General features: G+C 45.7%; 1 pseudogene; it reads left to right on the forward strand.

Moving 5' to 3' along the window:
- The first annotated feature begins 4,957 nt into the window (after positions 1 to 4,957).
- LOC134945588 (hydroxyacylglutathione hydrolase-like protein) overlaps positions 4,958 to 16,964 on the forward strand; it is a 28,445-nt pseudogene continuing 16,438 nt past the window's right edge.

A 16,964-nucleotide genomic window follows, 5' to 3' on the forward strand; every position in this document is an offset into this window, starting at 1 on the left:
CACAGGAGAGATACCCTGGCCCTGGGGGACAGGGTGATCATCTGATGAATCTGTAGATGTGACCCGGACCACTTGTCCAGCAGGTCCCACTGAAAAGTCCTCGCATGGAACCTGCAGTGATGCACCGACACCCTTTTTGGCTTCAAGAGGTCCCTGACCAAATTCATGAGTTCTTGGGCCTTTTCCATCGGAAGATAAACCCTTTTCTGGTCTGTATCCAGAATCATGCCTAAGAAAGGCAAACTGGTCGTTGGAACCAACTGTGACTTCGGGATATTGAGAATCCAGCCGTGCTGTTGCAACACCTACAGGGAAAGTGATACTCTGTTCAGCAACTGCTCTCTTGATCTCGCTTTAATTAGGAGATCGTCCAAGTACGGGATAATTGTGACACCCTGCTTGCGCAGGAGCACCATAATTTCCGCCATTACCTTGGTGAAAATCCTCGGGGCCGTGGAAAGCCCAAACGGCAACGTCTGAAATTGGTAATGACAATCCTGTACAGCAAATCTCAGGAACGCCTGATGAGGCGGATATATGGGGACATGAAGGTATGCATTCTTTATGTCCAGGGACACCATATAATCCCCCCTTTCCAGGCTGGCGATGACCGCTCTGAGCGATTCCATCTTGAACTTTAACCTTTTTAAGTATAGGTTTAAGGATTTTAAATTTAAAATGGGTCTGACCGAACCGTCCGGTTTCGGGACTACAAACAGGGTTGAGTAATACCCCATCCCCTGTTGAAGCAGGGGAACTTTGACCACCACTTGATGAAGACTGCTCTCTTGATCTCGCTTTAATTAGGAGATCGTCCAAGTACGGGATAATTGTGACACCCTGCTTGCGCAGGAGCACCATAATTTCCGCCATTACCTTGGTGAAAATCCTCGGGGCCGTGGAAAGCCCAAACGGCAACGTCTGAAATTGGTAATGACAATCCTGTACAGCAAATCTCAGGAACGCCTGATGAGGCGGATATATGGGGACATGAAGGTATGCATCCTTTATGTCCGGGGACACCATATAATCCCCCTTTCCAGGCTGGCGATGACCGCTCTGAGCGATTCCATCTTGAACTTTAACCTTTTTAAGTATAGGTTTAAGGATTTTAAATTTAAAATGGGTCTGACCGAACCGTCCGGTTTCGGGACTACAAACAGGGTTGAGTAATACCCCATCCCCTGTTGAAGCAGGGGAACTTTGATTACCACTTGATGAACACACAATTTTTGAATTGCATTTAAAACTATCTCCCTCTCTGGGGGAGAAGCCGGTAGGGCCGATTTGAAAAACCGGCGAGGAGGCACCTCTTCGAATTCCAGCTTGTAACCCTGGGAAACAATTTCTATTGCCCAGGGATCCACCTGTGAGTGAACCCAGACGTGGCTGAAAAGTCGAACACGTGCCCCCACTGGGGCGGACTCCCTCAGCGGAGCCCAAGCGTCATGCGGTGGATTTAGTAGAGGCCGGGGAGGACTTCTGCTCCTGGGAACTAGCTGTGGTTGGCAGCTTTTTCCCCCTGCCCTTACCTCTGGCAAGAAAGGAAGATCCCCGTACTCTCTTCGGTTTATGCGACCGAAAGGACTGCATCTGATAATGTGGCGTTTTCTTAGGCTGTGAGGAAACATAAGGCAAAAAAGTTGATTAACCTGCGGTAGCTGTGGAAACCAGGTCCGTGAGATCTTCCCCAAACAATTCCTCACCCTTGTAAGGCAAAACCTCCATATGCCTCTTCGAGTCGGCATCACCCGTCCATTGTCGGGTCCATAGGGCTCGTCTAGCAGAAATCGCCATAGCGTTGGCTCTGGAACCCAGTAGGCCAACGTCTCTGAGCATCTCTCATATATAGGACAGCATCCTTAATATGACCCAGGGTCAATAAAATGGTTTCCTTATCCAGCGTATCTATATCAGCAGATAAGGTATCTGTCCACGCTGCTACAGCGCTACAAACCCAAGCCGACGCTATCGCCGGTCTGAGTAAGGTACCAGTAAGGTATGTGTGCAAATTGACTTCAAGGTAGTCTCCTGCCTGCGATCAGCAGGATCCTTGAGGGTTGCCGTATCTTGAGATGGCAGCGCTACCTTTTTGGATTAGCGTGTCAACGCCTTGTCCACCCTTGGGGAGGATTCCCACCATATCCTGTCCTTAGCCGGGAAAGGATACGCCATAAGAATCCTTTTGGGAATCTGCAGTTTTTTGTCTGGAGATTCCCAAGCCTTTTCAAATAACTCGTTCAGCTCATGAGATGGGGGAAAGGTTACCTCAGGTTTCTTTTCCTTATACATGCGCACCCTCGTGTCAGGGACAGAGGGGGTCATCTGTGATATGCAACACCTCTTTTATTGCAATAATCATATAATGAATACTTTTAGCCAATTTTGGCTGCAACTTCGCATCATCATAGTCGACACTGGAGTCAGAATCCGTGTCGGTATCCGTGTCTACAACTTGGGATAGTGGGCGCTTTTGAGACCCAGAAGGTCCTTGCGACATAGTAAAAGGCAGGGCTAGACTCCCTGTACATTCCCTGGACTCTGCTTTGTCCAACCTCTTGTGTAATAAATTCACATTTGCATTTAAAACATTCCACATATCCATCCAGTCAGGTGTCGGCGTTGCCGACGGACACACCACACTCATTTGCTCCGCCTCCTCCCTAGAAGAGCCTTCCACTTCAGACATGCCGACACACTCGTACCGACACACCGCACACTCAGGGAAATCTCTAATCTGGAGACAGTTCCCCCACAAGGCCCTTAGGAGAGACAGAGAGAGAGTATGCCAGCACACACCCAGCGCTAATAACTTTGGAAAACAAAATTCCCAGATAGCGTCTTTTATATATATATATATATATATATATATATATATCTTGATTGCGCCAAATTATGTGCCCCCCCTTCTTTATACCCCTCTGTCACCGTGTACAGCAGGGGAGAGTCCGGGGAGCCAGCTTCTCAGCGTGTGCTGTGGAGAAATATGGCGCTGGTGAGTGCTGGGGATCAAGCTCCGCCCCCTCAGTGGCGGGCTTCGGTCCCACTCGAATCCATTCAAAAACTGGCGGGGGATACTCATATACTGCCCACAGAGCCCATATATCTAGTTTTTCCAGTCCCAGAGGTGTAAATTGCTGCCCAGGGCGCCCCCCCCTGCGCCCTGCACCCTTACAGTGCCTGCCGTGTGTGTTTTGTGTGGGAGCAATGGCGCGCAGCGTTACCGCTGCGCATTACCTCAGTGAAGATCTGAAGTCTTCTTATCTTCCTATACTCACCCGGCTTCTATCTTCCAACTCTGTGAGGAGGACGGCGGCGCGGCTCCGGGACGAACAGCTAGGAGAGACCTGCGTTCCGACTCCCTCTGGAGCTAATGGTGTCCAGTAGCCTAAGAAGCAGAGGCTAGCATTTAAGTAGGTCTGCTTCTCTCTTCTCAGTCCCACGATGCAGGGAGCCTGTTGCCAGCAGAGCTCCCTGAAAATAAAAAACCTAACAAAAATTCTTTCTTTCAGGAAACTCAGGAGAGCTCCCTGTAATGCACCCAGTCTCCTCTGGGCACAGTATCAAACTGAGGTCTGGAGGAGGGGAATAGAGGGAGGAGCCAGTGCACACCCATATCTAAAGTTCTTTTTAGTGCCCATGTCTCCTGTGGAGCCCGTCTATCCCCATGGTCCTTACGGAGTCCCCAGCATCCTCTAGGACGTAAGAGAAAACGCAGGCGTTCCCAGGTGTTTTCAGGGCAGGTGTGTGACGTCAGCGGCGGCCCCGATCAGCCTGTTTGTATCGCACTGTAGTAGTGAGTCCTGGGCTACGCACAGACTGGTAAAATCATTCGCTGGTGAGTGAGTTGCAGATGTCCGCTGTCTGGTTAAGTTTTTGCACGGTGTACACATGCATTCGCACACTTTCACGGCCTGGTTTTCACTCTATGGGCGGCGGCTATCTGATCGCAGACCTCTGCAAAAACGCACAGCAGCGATCAGGTCTGAATTAGGCCCTAATTTAGCACATCTACGATCAGTCACACTGACATGCGGGGGGACGCCCAGCACAGGGCTAGTCCGCCCCGCATGCCAGGTCCTGCCCCGTCGTACAAGTACAAAAGCATTGCACAGCGGTGACGCTGTTGTCCTGGAAGAGTAGCTCCCCACCAGCGCAGTTCCTGTGCACTGGCAGGGAGCTACTTGTCTCGCCCCCCCAATGGCACGGGCACAGCTGCGTTGCCTGGACCACGCCCCCTAAATGGCGGCTAAAAGCCACCGACCCGCCCCCTTCCGCTCAGCAACCGCCTCTGCCTGATCGCTGGGCTACGACAGCCATCAGCTATCTGGCATGCCCGCATGCGCAGCTCAGACCTGATCAGCTGCTGTGCAAAAACGCAGAGGAGCGTTCAGGTGTGGATCAGCTCCTTAGTTTCACCCAAAAGTTGTCATTTCTTAGCGCATCTTAGTGAATTTTGATCAGATTAGGGGTGGGAATTATTTTACCCCATTTTTGCCGCCTTGTAAGCATTGGGAGCTTTCCCTAGTGAGGTGGGTGGATGAGGGCTTGATGAGGCATTTCACTACAAATGACGTCGTCCTATCCTTGTGAGGGGAATTAGAATTACAGAGCGGGGGGCTGTGCCATGATGATGTAAGTAATGTTATCATACCACTCGCACTTACTTGGGCAATCTCTGAGGGACAGGTGGATGAATGAATAATTGTGCTTTACCCATATTCACAGTCTCCACTACTTGTTACTTGGAAAATTAGGTGATATATTCTTCAAGCTAGTGGTAAAAACAGTGAAACGACAATAGGGGGAATTAAAGAAAGAATATTCACATAAAACATGAGTATGCGCCCCGCTGAGCAGAGCAGCCCCAGGCAGGTGCCTGTAATGCCTACAGGGTGCGATACACGTCGGTAATTAAATATTTCATTTTACAGCTACATGAGAACTTGAAGTGGATGGAACATGAAGGTGAAAGTCATTTCGGTCCTGGACGACAACTATATGTATCTGGTTATAGAAGAACATACAAAAGACGCCATTGCAGTTGACGCATCTGTTGCTAAAAAAGTAAGTAATATAGGACTTTTTTTTATATTTTTTATATTTGCACTTTTATTTCTGCTCGCATCATGTATTCTGTTTAACATTTAGTTAAATATTTATACTGCCTCATGCCTTTTACCCAATAAGTTAAATAGACATGTGTCGCCTATATATATATAGGAGGCAGGCGTCCGTACATCTGCTGTAGTTATCAGTCATAGAGGTGTCAGGAAGGCTGACTTTAGTCAGACAGGGTGAGAATTGATAGGTGGAATGCGGGAACATACTATGCATTCTCTAAGGAGATGAAATGCAGCCTATTGGAGAATAGCGCTGTATAAACACAATTATTATTAATAATGTCATCTAAAAGGTACTGAACAGAATAAAATAACTGAAGCAGAAGCCGACGCTGCACAATCTGTAATACAGAGACAGAACCTTTATCAGTTACATCAATGAGAGGAAAACAAAGTGATAAAGCTAAATATTTATCTTACTTAAAACCCTTTAAGAGGCCTAAGAACACTGTACGCTATTGACGTCTGGAGTACCGTAAGGGTACGCACGTTGCGTAACAATCGCTTAGCCGTAGTCGAGACGCTCACGCGTTACGTTCGCTCACGGCCAAGAGATCACAGGCAGGCCCGCTATTGGCTGCCGACTAACGTTATGGTTCGCTATAGCGTAGCGGACGCTCGGGACCACGAGGAGATCACCAGCGGCGCAGACGCTCACAATGTTAAACCTTTACATGTAAACCATGAACAATGTATTATACAGAAAAACCTTAGTGTAATGGTGGGGTTTAGATGCAACACAATGTAACCCTATTAACTTAAAGCTGTTCGAGCGTCTCCGACGCTCTGAGAATACTTAACACTATAAGAAATACACAAATACCGGGCTTAGGGTCTAACGCCTTATATGAATGTTATACTTGCAAAAGAATAATACAATACAAGTCATACACTACCAATATAACATAGACTAACTAACCAGATAACTACACAGGAAATACAATACAATACAAGTACGTTTAAGGGAAAATGAGAGAAAGAGGAGAAGAGAGAGAGAGAGAGATATGGCCCACAATACCAATAAAGACAATATGATTGCGGAGAAAACTTACGCACAAGGGGAACGATCGCGTGCGCCTCTGGATATCCAGCTCCCGATTATCAGCAATGAGAACCGTTGAAGAGTGAGAGCTGGATATGATCGGCTTGTCTATTTATGCCCCACACACAATACAATTCAATGGTCCCTACAATCTCATTGTTCATTGGACACAGGAATTCGTCTTCGCATTATAACAAAAGGTCATAGGTTGATTCATACAGGTGGGCTGTGACTATTTCCAACTGCTCAGGTGGGTGGGAAACTAGGTTTCCCGCCGCATGGATAAGTAAGTGCAAATAATAGTAAAAGTACATAAACTTCTTATGTCCATAACTATTCGCACGAGCGATTAATCTGCTTCAAACCAACACCGGAATATTGCTAATTAAATACTCTTCCGATGGATACTAAACACCACTGTATAACCCTTGTCTGACCCTTCGTATCAAACAAAGAGGGATCTCTCTGTCTATGAACATGCTACCTTAACTAAACTTTCAGATTCTATCAAAGGGACCATAATCTACAAAATACATTATATAGTTAAAATATGTTACGAACGAGTCGCCCGCCAGACGCACATAAACTTTACCGTAAATGCGCACACTGTGCGCCCGCGGGTGCACGCAACAGCGAGTATGCGCACGCACGGCAGGGCTCATGAACGTGCAACAGGCACTCGCATGAGGTGCAAATATGGCAGTGTGTAGCGTGATATTTTTCTGACTTTGACAGTCCACCCTTTGGCAGTCAACAATAACTGCCACTTCCTAAAACATTTCAAAAAGAGAAAAATATATGTCAAGTGTAAATACATTTCTATGATTGGGTAGGGGAGGAGAGGAGAAGGTAGGAAAAGGGTATGACCTAGTGAGATAGCAGAAGCATGTGTGTATGAATCCATGTTTGGGGGGTCATGTATCATCATGCCGTACGTGTCTTAAATCAAGCTTCGAGGTATTGCGAAGTATACATTTGAATTCCTTCTTATCCCGTATCAAGGGTCTGTGGATGGGCTGTCAAACTTTACCGAGCTCTTTTCGGCTGTGGTTGTAACAAAATGGGGGAGCACATTTTAGTGATGATACATGAATGGGGGAATATGTGAATGCTGATATCTGTGCCGGTATTCCCTATCGCCTATGTGTGTGCTTTACCTGAAGGTTGTAGAGATGAAGATAAGAAACAATTATGGTAAATGCAGTGGTATTCTATGTCAGGTTAATGAACATTTGTCGGTTGAAGTCTTGTCTGGTGTCTGTTGAATGCAGTCTTCTTTGGGCTTTTGCCAAAAGGTGTGGGCAAAAAGCTTTGTCAATGTCCATAGACTTACAAAAGTGTTGGGCTAGCGTAATTTTAAAATTTCTAGGGAAACTGGGGGTCTATGGCATAGTTCATCAAATATCTGTGTATAAGGTTGTCAAAACTTCTTCTTTAATCCATCAGTTGTCTGTATACAGGGTCATCAAATTCCTCGTCTAAGTGGGTCTTTTTACCTTGGAGAAAACGGAAAAACAGGTGAAAGAAACGGACCGTATAATCGCATTTTCATCACATCATTGTCTCTACCGTTGGGTCATAAATCAAATCCATTGGAATTACAATTTCCTCACTCCTTAAACTCATCACCCTAGTACTTCGTTTACACTTCGTTAAAGCCTGACCGCATCTAAATATCAAGCCAATCGATATGACAACACCTAAGATACATAGGAGAAACTTCCCAACATCCATTATGACTCCTTGAGCCCATTCTCCTAAACCAGAGAACCAATTTCGCGGGTTCAACCATGACACCCAACCAGTCAGCTCATTACCCACAGCAGCAAGGGTGAGATTGTGTCTCCTGCGAAATTCCCACTTTAATTGGAGAATATCGTCCATCTTTTGGTCTATGACCTCGACCGGATCCTCGGTGCTATTCGTAATATATGTGCAGCATTTCACGCCGTACTGCGTTGCCAGTGTGACACAATATCCACCTGTCACTGCTGTGAGGTAATTAAGAACAATTCTATGCTGAACCAGTTCTGTTTTATAAGCTTGAAGTTCTCTTCCAGTATACCTAAACGTGTCATCATACATTTCTGTGATATTGTCTAACAAATTTGCGAGCGCAGATATGTATTTATAATTCAACACTCCTCTGGCGGTGCGAGTGATGTCTAACGCGAGTAGAACCTGAATCCCGGTGGATTCATGGATCATGTCAGAGGCCGGATGCTCTGTTCTTTCTATCAGGTGCCGTTTAACTACGTGCTCGTAATGAGTGTGAGTATAAGGAGCTTGGGCAACACGGTGTATATCTTTCATTTTGGCATGTGATACAGTCATTACCTCAGGCAGTACTTTTCCAATACAACACAATCCTTCAGAGTTTGGGGCAAGCCACTTATACGCCTTCCTCCCGCATATGAAATATGCATCATCGGGGAGAACATATGGGACGGAGTAGGACATAACCATATTACACATCTTCCATGTGAAATCTCCTAACCCTAATTCTCCCATCTGTCTGGTACACGTATCAGTTTGTACGATATGTGCACAGTATCCTGGTGATACCTCTCCAACTCTCGTAATCCTACTTCCTAGGGTATACCTATATCGGAAAGATTTTTCTCTACTGGCTATGTGGCGTATAAGCTCTGTATCTGTCGGCATTCTATCTGCTCTATATGAAAAGGTCATGGTTTGGTTACTCCATGACACTTCCCAATTTCCCGGCTTTCGGGGATTGGAAATGTTAAGACATATTAGGGATCTATCCACATGATATTGGTGGAGCTTCAAACTAGGGGGACTGGAGATATTAAACCTCCTGTCCACCGGTCTCCCACCCTTTAGCTCAAGTACCTCCCCTACCGTTAAAGAAAATGGTACTAGTCCTGATTTGCTATGACCTTGAGGTACTTGAGAGCGTACCCAACAATCTGTCTGATTTAACACATTACCCACTAAGGAGTGATAGTCACTCAATGGATGCCGGTCCATGTGGATATTAAAACTGGACTGACATTTCTTGATACACCCATCCTCAACTACATTGTCACAAAGCCTACAGATACAGTTTTCTTCAGCTAACAATCCTTCACAATTCCTTCTATGGTCTATGTTATCGGATCGTTTTCTGATACTCGCCTTTGCTTGTTGATTATGTTGTTCTTGGAAAACTACGCCTCCATCTCTGTCATCAGAACCCATTCCAGAACCTCTCTCGACCTCCATGGTACTCTCGCCGGAACAGACTGCTCTGGTCAACATCATGGTCAACAGGAAAATCCGGATCACAGTCTCTTGGGGCAAGTCCATCTTAGAGGAGGAAATGGAGAAAAATGAGAAGGGGGAAGGAAATACTTGAAGGAGGTGGGATGGGAAGTTGGAGAAAAACAATAAAAGGGAACAGGGGATCGACAACTGCTTCCGATCTTATGATTTTTCAAAGCTCAGGTGCCGCCTCAGTCCTCCTGAAACAGACGCTCCAGTGATACCACTTCCTCTACCGTCTGTTCTTTATCACGGGACCTCTCTGGATCAGCAACCTTCTTACAATGGGACGAATGAACCCAAGTCTCTCTCTCAGCAACCTTCAATGCTGTAGTGCTAGTCAATAAGACTTGGTATGGTCCTTCCCATCTGTCAATAAGGCAACCTGAGCGTAGAAAATTCCGTATCATTACATAATCCCCAGGTTCAATGTCATGACAATTACTATCTGGTAAATCAGGAATCATCAACTTCAAATTATCATTTTGATTCCTTAGCTGTTTACTCATGTTAATCAAGTATTTTACAGTCACTTTATTGTTACACTTCAAATCATCCTGAGGGTTAATCATAACATGCGGTTGTCGACCAAACAAGATTTCAAAGGGAGACAGATTAAGAGGGGACCTGGGAGTGGTTCTGATGCTGTATAGTACAATGGGTAAAGCTTCTGGCCATGTCAATCCTGTTTCTGCCATAACTTTGCTCAGTTTATTTTTAATAGTATGTTCACTCTTTCCACCTTCGCACTCGCCTGTGGACGGTATGGAGTGTGCAGCTTGCTATCAATTCCCATCAACTTACACATTCCTTGAAAGACATCGCCTGTAAAATGGGTACCCCTATCACTTTCGATTATTCTAGGGATACCATACCTACATACAAATTCCTGCACAATTTTCTTAGCAGTAAACATAGCGGTATTTGTGGCCGCAGGAAATGCTTCGACCCAATTTGAGAATACATCTATACAAACAAGTACATATTTCAAATTTCGACAAGGGGGTAATTGTATAAAGTCAATCTTTATTACCTGGAAAGGGCCGCCTGTAGGTGGGATATGCGATGGTTCTGTTGGTATTGCCTTTCCGATATTCTTTCTCAAGCAGGTAAGGCATGACATTGCTCTCTTACCTGCCTGAGATGAAAATCCTGGGGCGCACCAATATGCTCTTACCAACTTACACATTCCCTCCTTGCCCAGATGAGTCAGCCCGTGTGCTGCCTCAGCTAAACATGGAAGATATGCTCTGGGGGCCACTGGTTTACCCCGTCCATCTGTCCAGAGTCCTGAGGACTCCTGGCCATATCCTTTTGCCTTCCAGACTGCATTTTCCTGTGTGGAACACAAATTTTGCATCTCACACAACTTCTGTGTGTTGATGGTATTGAATACCATCAATTGTGTGGTGTCTGTCTGTCTGGGGGTACCAGCTGCTAACTTAGCAGCTTCGTCTGCTCGGCTGTTACCAAGTGATACTGGGTCCTGGCTATATGTGTGTGCTTTACACTTGATAACAGCCACTCTGTCGGGTTCCTGTATCGCTGTTAGAAGCCTTTTGATGTGATCTGCATGCGCTACCGGTGTACCAGCTGCCGTCATGAAATTTCTGAGGCGCCATAGGGCTCCGAAATCATGGACTACCCCGAATGCGTATCTAGAGTCGGTGTAGATATTGGCTGATTTGCCCTTAGCCAATTCACATGCTCTGGTTAGGGCGACCAGTTCAGCAACCTGGGCTGAGTGAGGTGGGCCTAGCAGTTCTGCTTCTATGGTGCCTTGGTCATCTACGACTGCGTATCCAGTACACAAGTCTCCCGAGTCCGACTGTCTGTGACAACTACCATCCGTGTAGAAGGTAAGATCTACATCTTCCAGTGGGTTGTCACTGATGTCAGGCCTTGCGGTAAAATTTTGGGTCAAATATTCCATACAATCATGTGTGTCCTCCTTTGTATTAAATTCTCCTTCCCCAGCACTCTCATCCTCCACCCTTTGTGCCTGTCCAGGCACACCTGGGAGATATGTTGCAGGATTTAACGCACTGCATCTCCTTATGGTGATGTTTACGGGGGCCATTAGTGCCAATTCCCATCTTGTAAACCGCGCTGATGAGACGTGTCTGGTTTGGGCAGAATTTAGCAAGGCTGACACTGCATGTGGTGTATGAATTGTGAGGTTGTGACCTAGCACTACATCTTCGCTTTTCGTTCCTAGCAATGCTATCGCAGCAACGCTTCGCAAACATGTGGGGAGGGATCGCGCTACCGTATCTAGCTGAGCGCTGTAGTATGCTACCGGCCTGCTGGCATCACCGTGCTTTTGGGTTAGGACGCCTGCCGCGCAACCAGCACTTTCTGTTCCGTACAGCTCAAAGGGTTTCCCATAGTCTGGCATACCTAATGCTGGCGCCTGCGTTAGGCACTGTTTAAGTCTCTCAAATGCCATCTCGGATTCGTCTGTATGCGAAATCCGATCAGGTTTGTTTGAGGAGACCATCTCCTGCAAAGGTAACGCTAGAATGGAAAACCCTGGGATCCAGTTACGGCAATACCCACACATTCCTAAAAACGTTCTGATCTGTTGCTGGGTTTGTGGCAGAGTCATGTCTCTAATTGTTTGAATTCTATCAGCGGTCAGGTGTCTCAGTCCTTGTGTTAGACAGTGTCCCAAATATTTTACTTTAGTTTGGCATAATTGCAACTTGTCTTTGGAAACCTTGTGTCCTGTGTCTGAAAGATGAAACAGGAGCTGTTTCGTATCCTTCAGGGACGCTTCCAATGAATCTGAACACAGTAGTAAATCATCCACATACTGTATCAATACTGATCCACTCTCTGGTTGGAAAGACTGTAAACAATCATGCAAAGCTTGGGAAAATATACTTGGACTATCTATGAAACCTTGTGGTAATCGAGTCCATGTGTATTGGACTCCTCTGTATGTAAATGCAAACAAATATTGGCTGTCAGGGTGCAGAGGTACCGAAAAGAAAGCGGAGCAGAGGTCAATAACAGTGAAAAATTTCGCAGTGGGAGGGATTTGCATAAGGATGACAGCTGGATTTGGCACTACGGGGAACTGACTCTCAACTATTTTGTTAATCCCCCTTAGATCCTGCACTAGCTTGTAACCCCTCCCCCCACTCTTTTTAACAGGGAAGATGGGACTATTGGCTGTGCTGGATGTTCTTACCAGAATGCCCTGTTGTAGCAAGCGCTCTATTACTGGGTATACTCCTAACCCCACCTCTGGCTTCAGAGGGTATTGTGGGATTTTTGGAGCTATCCTACCATCTTTTACTTGCACAACTACTGGAGCTACGTTTGCCATCAATCCAGTGTCTTGTCCATCTTTAGTCCACAGTGACTCTGGTATTTGGGATGTAATTTCTTCTACCCGGGATGGATTCCTATTTAACATAACAGTGTGGGACATTAATTTTGATGGGGAGTCTAACATGTCTCGTACTTCCTGAGCGTGATTCTCAGGTATGTCTAAGAATACACCCTCAGGAGTACAATAAATGACGCACCCCATTTTACACAATAAATCTCTTCCCAGGAGATTAGTCGGTGCCGATGCCGCCAGCAAAAAGGAATGCTTGGTGTGCAAAGGCCCTACTGTAACCTCGGCTGGTTTGCTAACAGGGTAGTGCTGGACTACTCCCGTTACTCCCATGGCTGGAATTGTCTTACCAGTGGTTCTCATGCCCACTGTCGAATTTATCACTGATTTGGCTGCCCCCGTATCTACAAGAAAGTTTAATGATTTACCAGCTACATTAATTGCAATTTCGGGTACACTTCCAAGACTTGCAATCAATTTTACTGGCTGCAGATTACAGGTATGGCCACACCCCTATTGGGTATGGTGACCTCCCTGAATCCCGCTGGCAGCAACTACTTGTGAAGGGGTTAAATGGGAACTACCAGAGGCTTGCCAGTCTCTGTTCGGGGGGTATCTTTTTGTTTCCCCTGCATGTGGCTCATAACTCCGTTTCTGCGGACCCTGCTCCCAATGTCGTGTGTCGTGTCGTTGTCTAGGGGGTTGATAAGACTTTTGTATATTTCTCGATTTACAGTCTCGTGCAAAGTGTCCCTCTCTATGACAGGAATAACAGGTTACCACATTCGACTTACCCACAGGGTTTGGTGATCTATACAAAGGCTGCCTTGTGGTCAGGGCCTGTATACTTACGGCCGTTAACTTATCACTTTGTGACTCCCTGTGTCTGGTGATATTCCGATCGTGATCCACAGCTGCCTCTCTCAAAGTAGCCACCGACAGACCTCGCCAACATGGTTGCGTGGTCTGTACCCTTGTCTTTAATGCCTCTTTTAAACCATCCATTAGTACAGATACTGCTACTTCTCGATGGTTTATGTTGGTTTTAATGTCCTCTATGCCTGTGTATTTGGCCATCTCTAGTAATGCCCTGTGAAAATATTCTGCAGCTGTTTCTGACTCCTTTTGTTTAATGGAGAAAATTTTGTTCCACTTAACTACAGCTGGAAAATACTCTTTTAACTGTAAATTTATTCTTTTTACATTGTCTTGATTGTACACATCTGAAAGGGGTACATCATGGTCTAATCCACAGTCAGCTAAAAATTGAGCTGAGTCGACATTGGAGGGTAAACATGCCCTCAGCAATATCTGCCAGTCTTTGTTATTGGGCTCTACAGTGTTCCCTAGGTCTCTGATGTATTTCTGGCTAGCAACTAGATCTTTCCTAGGATCAGGGAATTCAGACACTATGGTTCTTAATTCCATTCGGGAAAACGGGCTGTACATGGCAATGTTTCTGATAGGAGTGACTCCTGTGGTGTCCGTTTTCCCATTGGGAACTGCGATTACCCTAACGGGAGCAAGTTTAATAACCTCATTCTGATTAGATTCTACAGCCTGCGGTGAAATGGTTTCAGCATAGTGTAAGGTGCCGTACTTACCCGTTGATACGACCTCACCTGTCCCTCCGCTAGGGGCCTTTGTTACTAATCTTAAGGGTTGGGCCGTGCCTACTGTTGTCTCTGATATGGTGGCTGCTAGAGAGAGCGCCGATATTGTTGATGCTTCGTCCTCTTGATCACACTCCTGGGGAAAGTTTAAAACAGGGTACAACTTGCACGGGTTAATACTTGCATTAGTTAACTTATTAACATAAAACTTACGCACAAGGGGAACGATCGTGTGCGCCTCTGGATATCCAGCTCCCGATTATCAGCAATGAGAACCGTTGAAGAGTGAGAGCTGGATATGATCGGCTTGTCTATTTATGCCCCACACACAATACAATTCAATGGTCCCTACAATCTCATTGTTCATTGGACACAGGAATTCGTCTTCGCATTATAACAAAAGGTCATAGGTTGATTCATACAGGTGGGCTGTGACTATTTCCAACAGCTCAGGTGGGAGGGAAACTGGGTTTCCCGCCGCATGGATAAGTAAGTGCAAATAATAGTAAAAGTACATAAACTTCTTATGTCCATAACTATTCGCACGAGCGATTAATCTGCTTCAAACCAACACTGGAATATTGCTAATTAAATACTCTTCCGATGGATACTAAACACCACTGTATAACCCTTGTCTGACCCTTCGTATCAAACAAAGAGGGATCTCTCTGTCTATGAACATGCTACCTTAACTAAACTTTCAGATTCTATCAAAGAGACCATAATCTACAAAATACATTATATAGTTAAAATATGTTACGAACGAGTCGCCCGCCAGACGCACATAAACTTTACCGTAAATGCGCACACTGTGCGCCCGCGGGTGCACGCAACAGCGAGTATGCGCACGCACGGCAGGGCTCATGAACGTGCAACAGGCACTCGCATGAGGTGCAAATATGGCAGTGTGTAGCGTGATATTTTTCTGACTTTGACAAAAGGGATGAATAGTAACAACTAAAGGCGGTGGATATGGTGTAAGACATTCAGAAACTGCAGAAAGATCTCAGGGACAGATCTAGTAAGCCTGGAGAAGTGATAAAGTGGAAGGTGATAACGCACCAGCCAATCATCTCCTAACTGTCATTTTTCAAACCCAGCCTGTGACATGGAAGTAAGGAGCTGATTGGCTGGTGCGTTATCACCTTCCACTTTATCACTTCACCAGGCTTCATAAATCTGTCCCTCAGTGTTGCAGAAGTATTAAGCCTGGAGAAGTGATGGAGAAGTGATAAGTTGGAAGGTGATAATACAGCCAATACAGGCTTGTATTGTGAGAGCCATCGGTGACTATACTAATGGCTTCTTTCAGTTATTGGACATTGTGCTGAAGGAGGAGGTGAAAGCCATCCTGACTACCCACCACCACCTGTGAGTATAGTACAGTAGACCTGGCATGGAAATCATCTTACGCTGCTGATCTTTCATGCAGTATGTCCGGTGAGCAATTTATCCAGCAAACCTGTATCTGGCCCTAAAGCAACCGCTGTTCCTGATGAACATGTGATCAGGATCAATATGTGGTGGGTACAGGCAGAATATGTGATTGGACAATGAGCTTGATTCATGTTTGTAAGTAAAGCAAAAAAGCAATTAACCTTGTGTCTGGAACAAACCGTGCTGCCATGCAAGGGGAGCAAATATATTTATATTGTTTCTGTACAGGGTAAATACTGGCTGCTTTTGCATGTAGACAACACATGTTAGACAGCTTTATTTTTACACTGCAATTTAGCTTTCAGTTTGGACTCACCCCACCCAAATCTAATCTCTCTGCACTTGTTACATCTGCCCCACCCGCACTGCAGCATGGTTTTGCCCAGTTGCTTGTGTTCTTGCTTTACTTGCAAACATGAATCCGTCTCCCGAGATACAGGCAGATGCATTGGTATGATTTTATTGCTTGTCACATATACAGTATCTAGATGTTCCGCACCTGGGCAGATTGACAGGACCTACCCATTTACCTGTTTCTTCTATCCTATGCCCATCGATAGGGCTGTAGGGACATTAACTCTTTCAGATGTGTTTTTCTGAGAATCCCTGTTTTCTCGTTTGAGGGATCATTCCCGCGGGAACGCAGATCTTGTTCGCCAGTTTCCTGATCTGATTGTGTACGGAGCAGACGATCGGATTGCTGGGTTAACGCACCGAGTCGCGCACAACCAAGTGATAAAGGTAGCGTGTAGGAGATCTAGACGTCTTGAAACTGGCAAGTTTTTCAAAATTGGCGGCTATTCCATTCCTCCCTATAACGGAGACTCCACGGAACATGTCATTGCAGCCCTTTGTCTCAGTAGTTCGGGGATATAAATGTACGGTGCCTCCTCACACCATGCCACACGTCAGGTCATGTCTGCTTCTACATGTGGGAGGACGGGTGTCCAGACGCTCCTGCCGAGTGATCTAGTTTATTACGCTATTATGACCTGTCCATAGTTTATAGCAGGGAACACATCTTTTCAGGCATATTTTACAAGTGACAAGTTCTTGAAGCTATTACAGTGTTCCCAGAAATAAAAATAGGTGAGAAATAGCTTTAAAGTGTACCCATGTCATATACACACCGT

Source organism: Pseudophryne corroboree, chromosome 7, assembly GCF_028390025.1.
Source record: "Pseudophryne corroboree isolate aPseCor3 chromosome 7, aPseCor3.hap2, whole genome shotgun sequence".
In the NCBI taxonomy this organism is placed as follows: Eukaryota; Metazoa; Chordata; class Amphibia; order Anura; family Myobatrachidae; genus Pseudophryne; species Pseudophryne corroboree.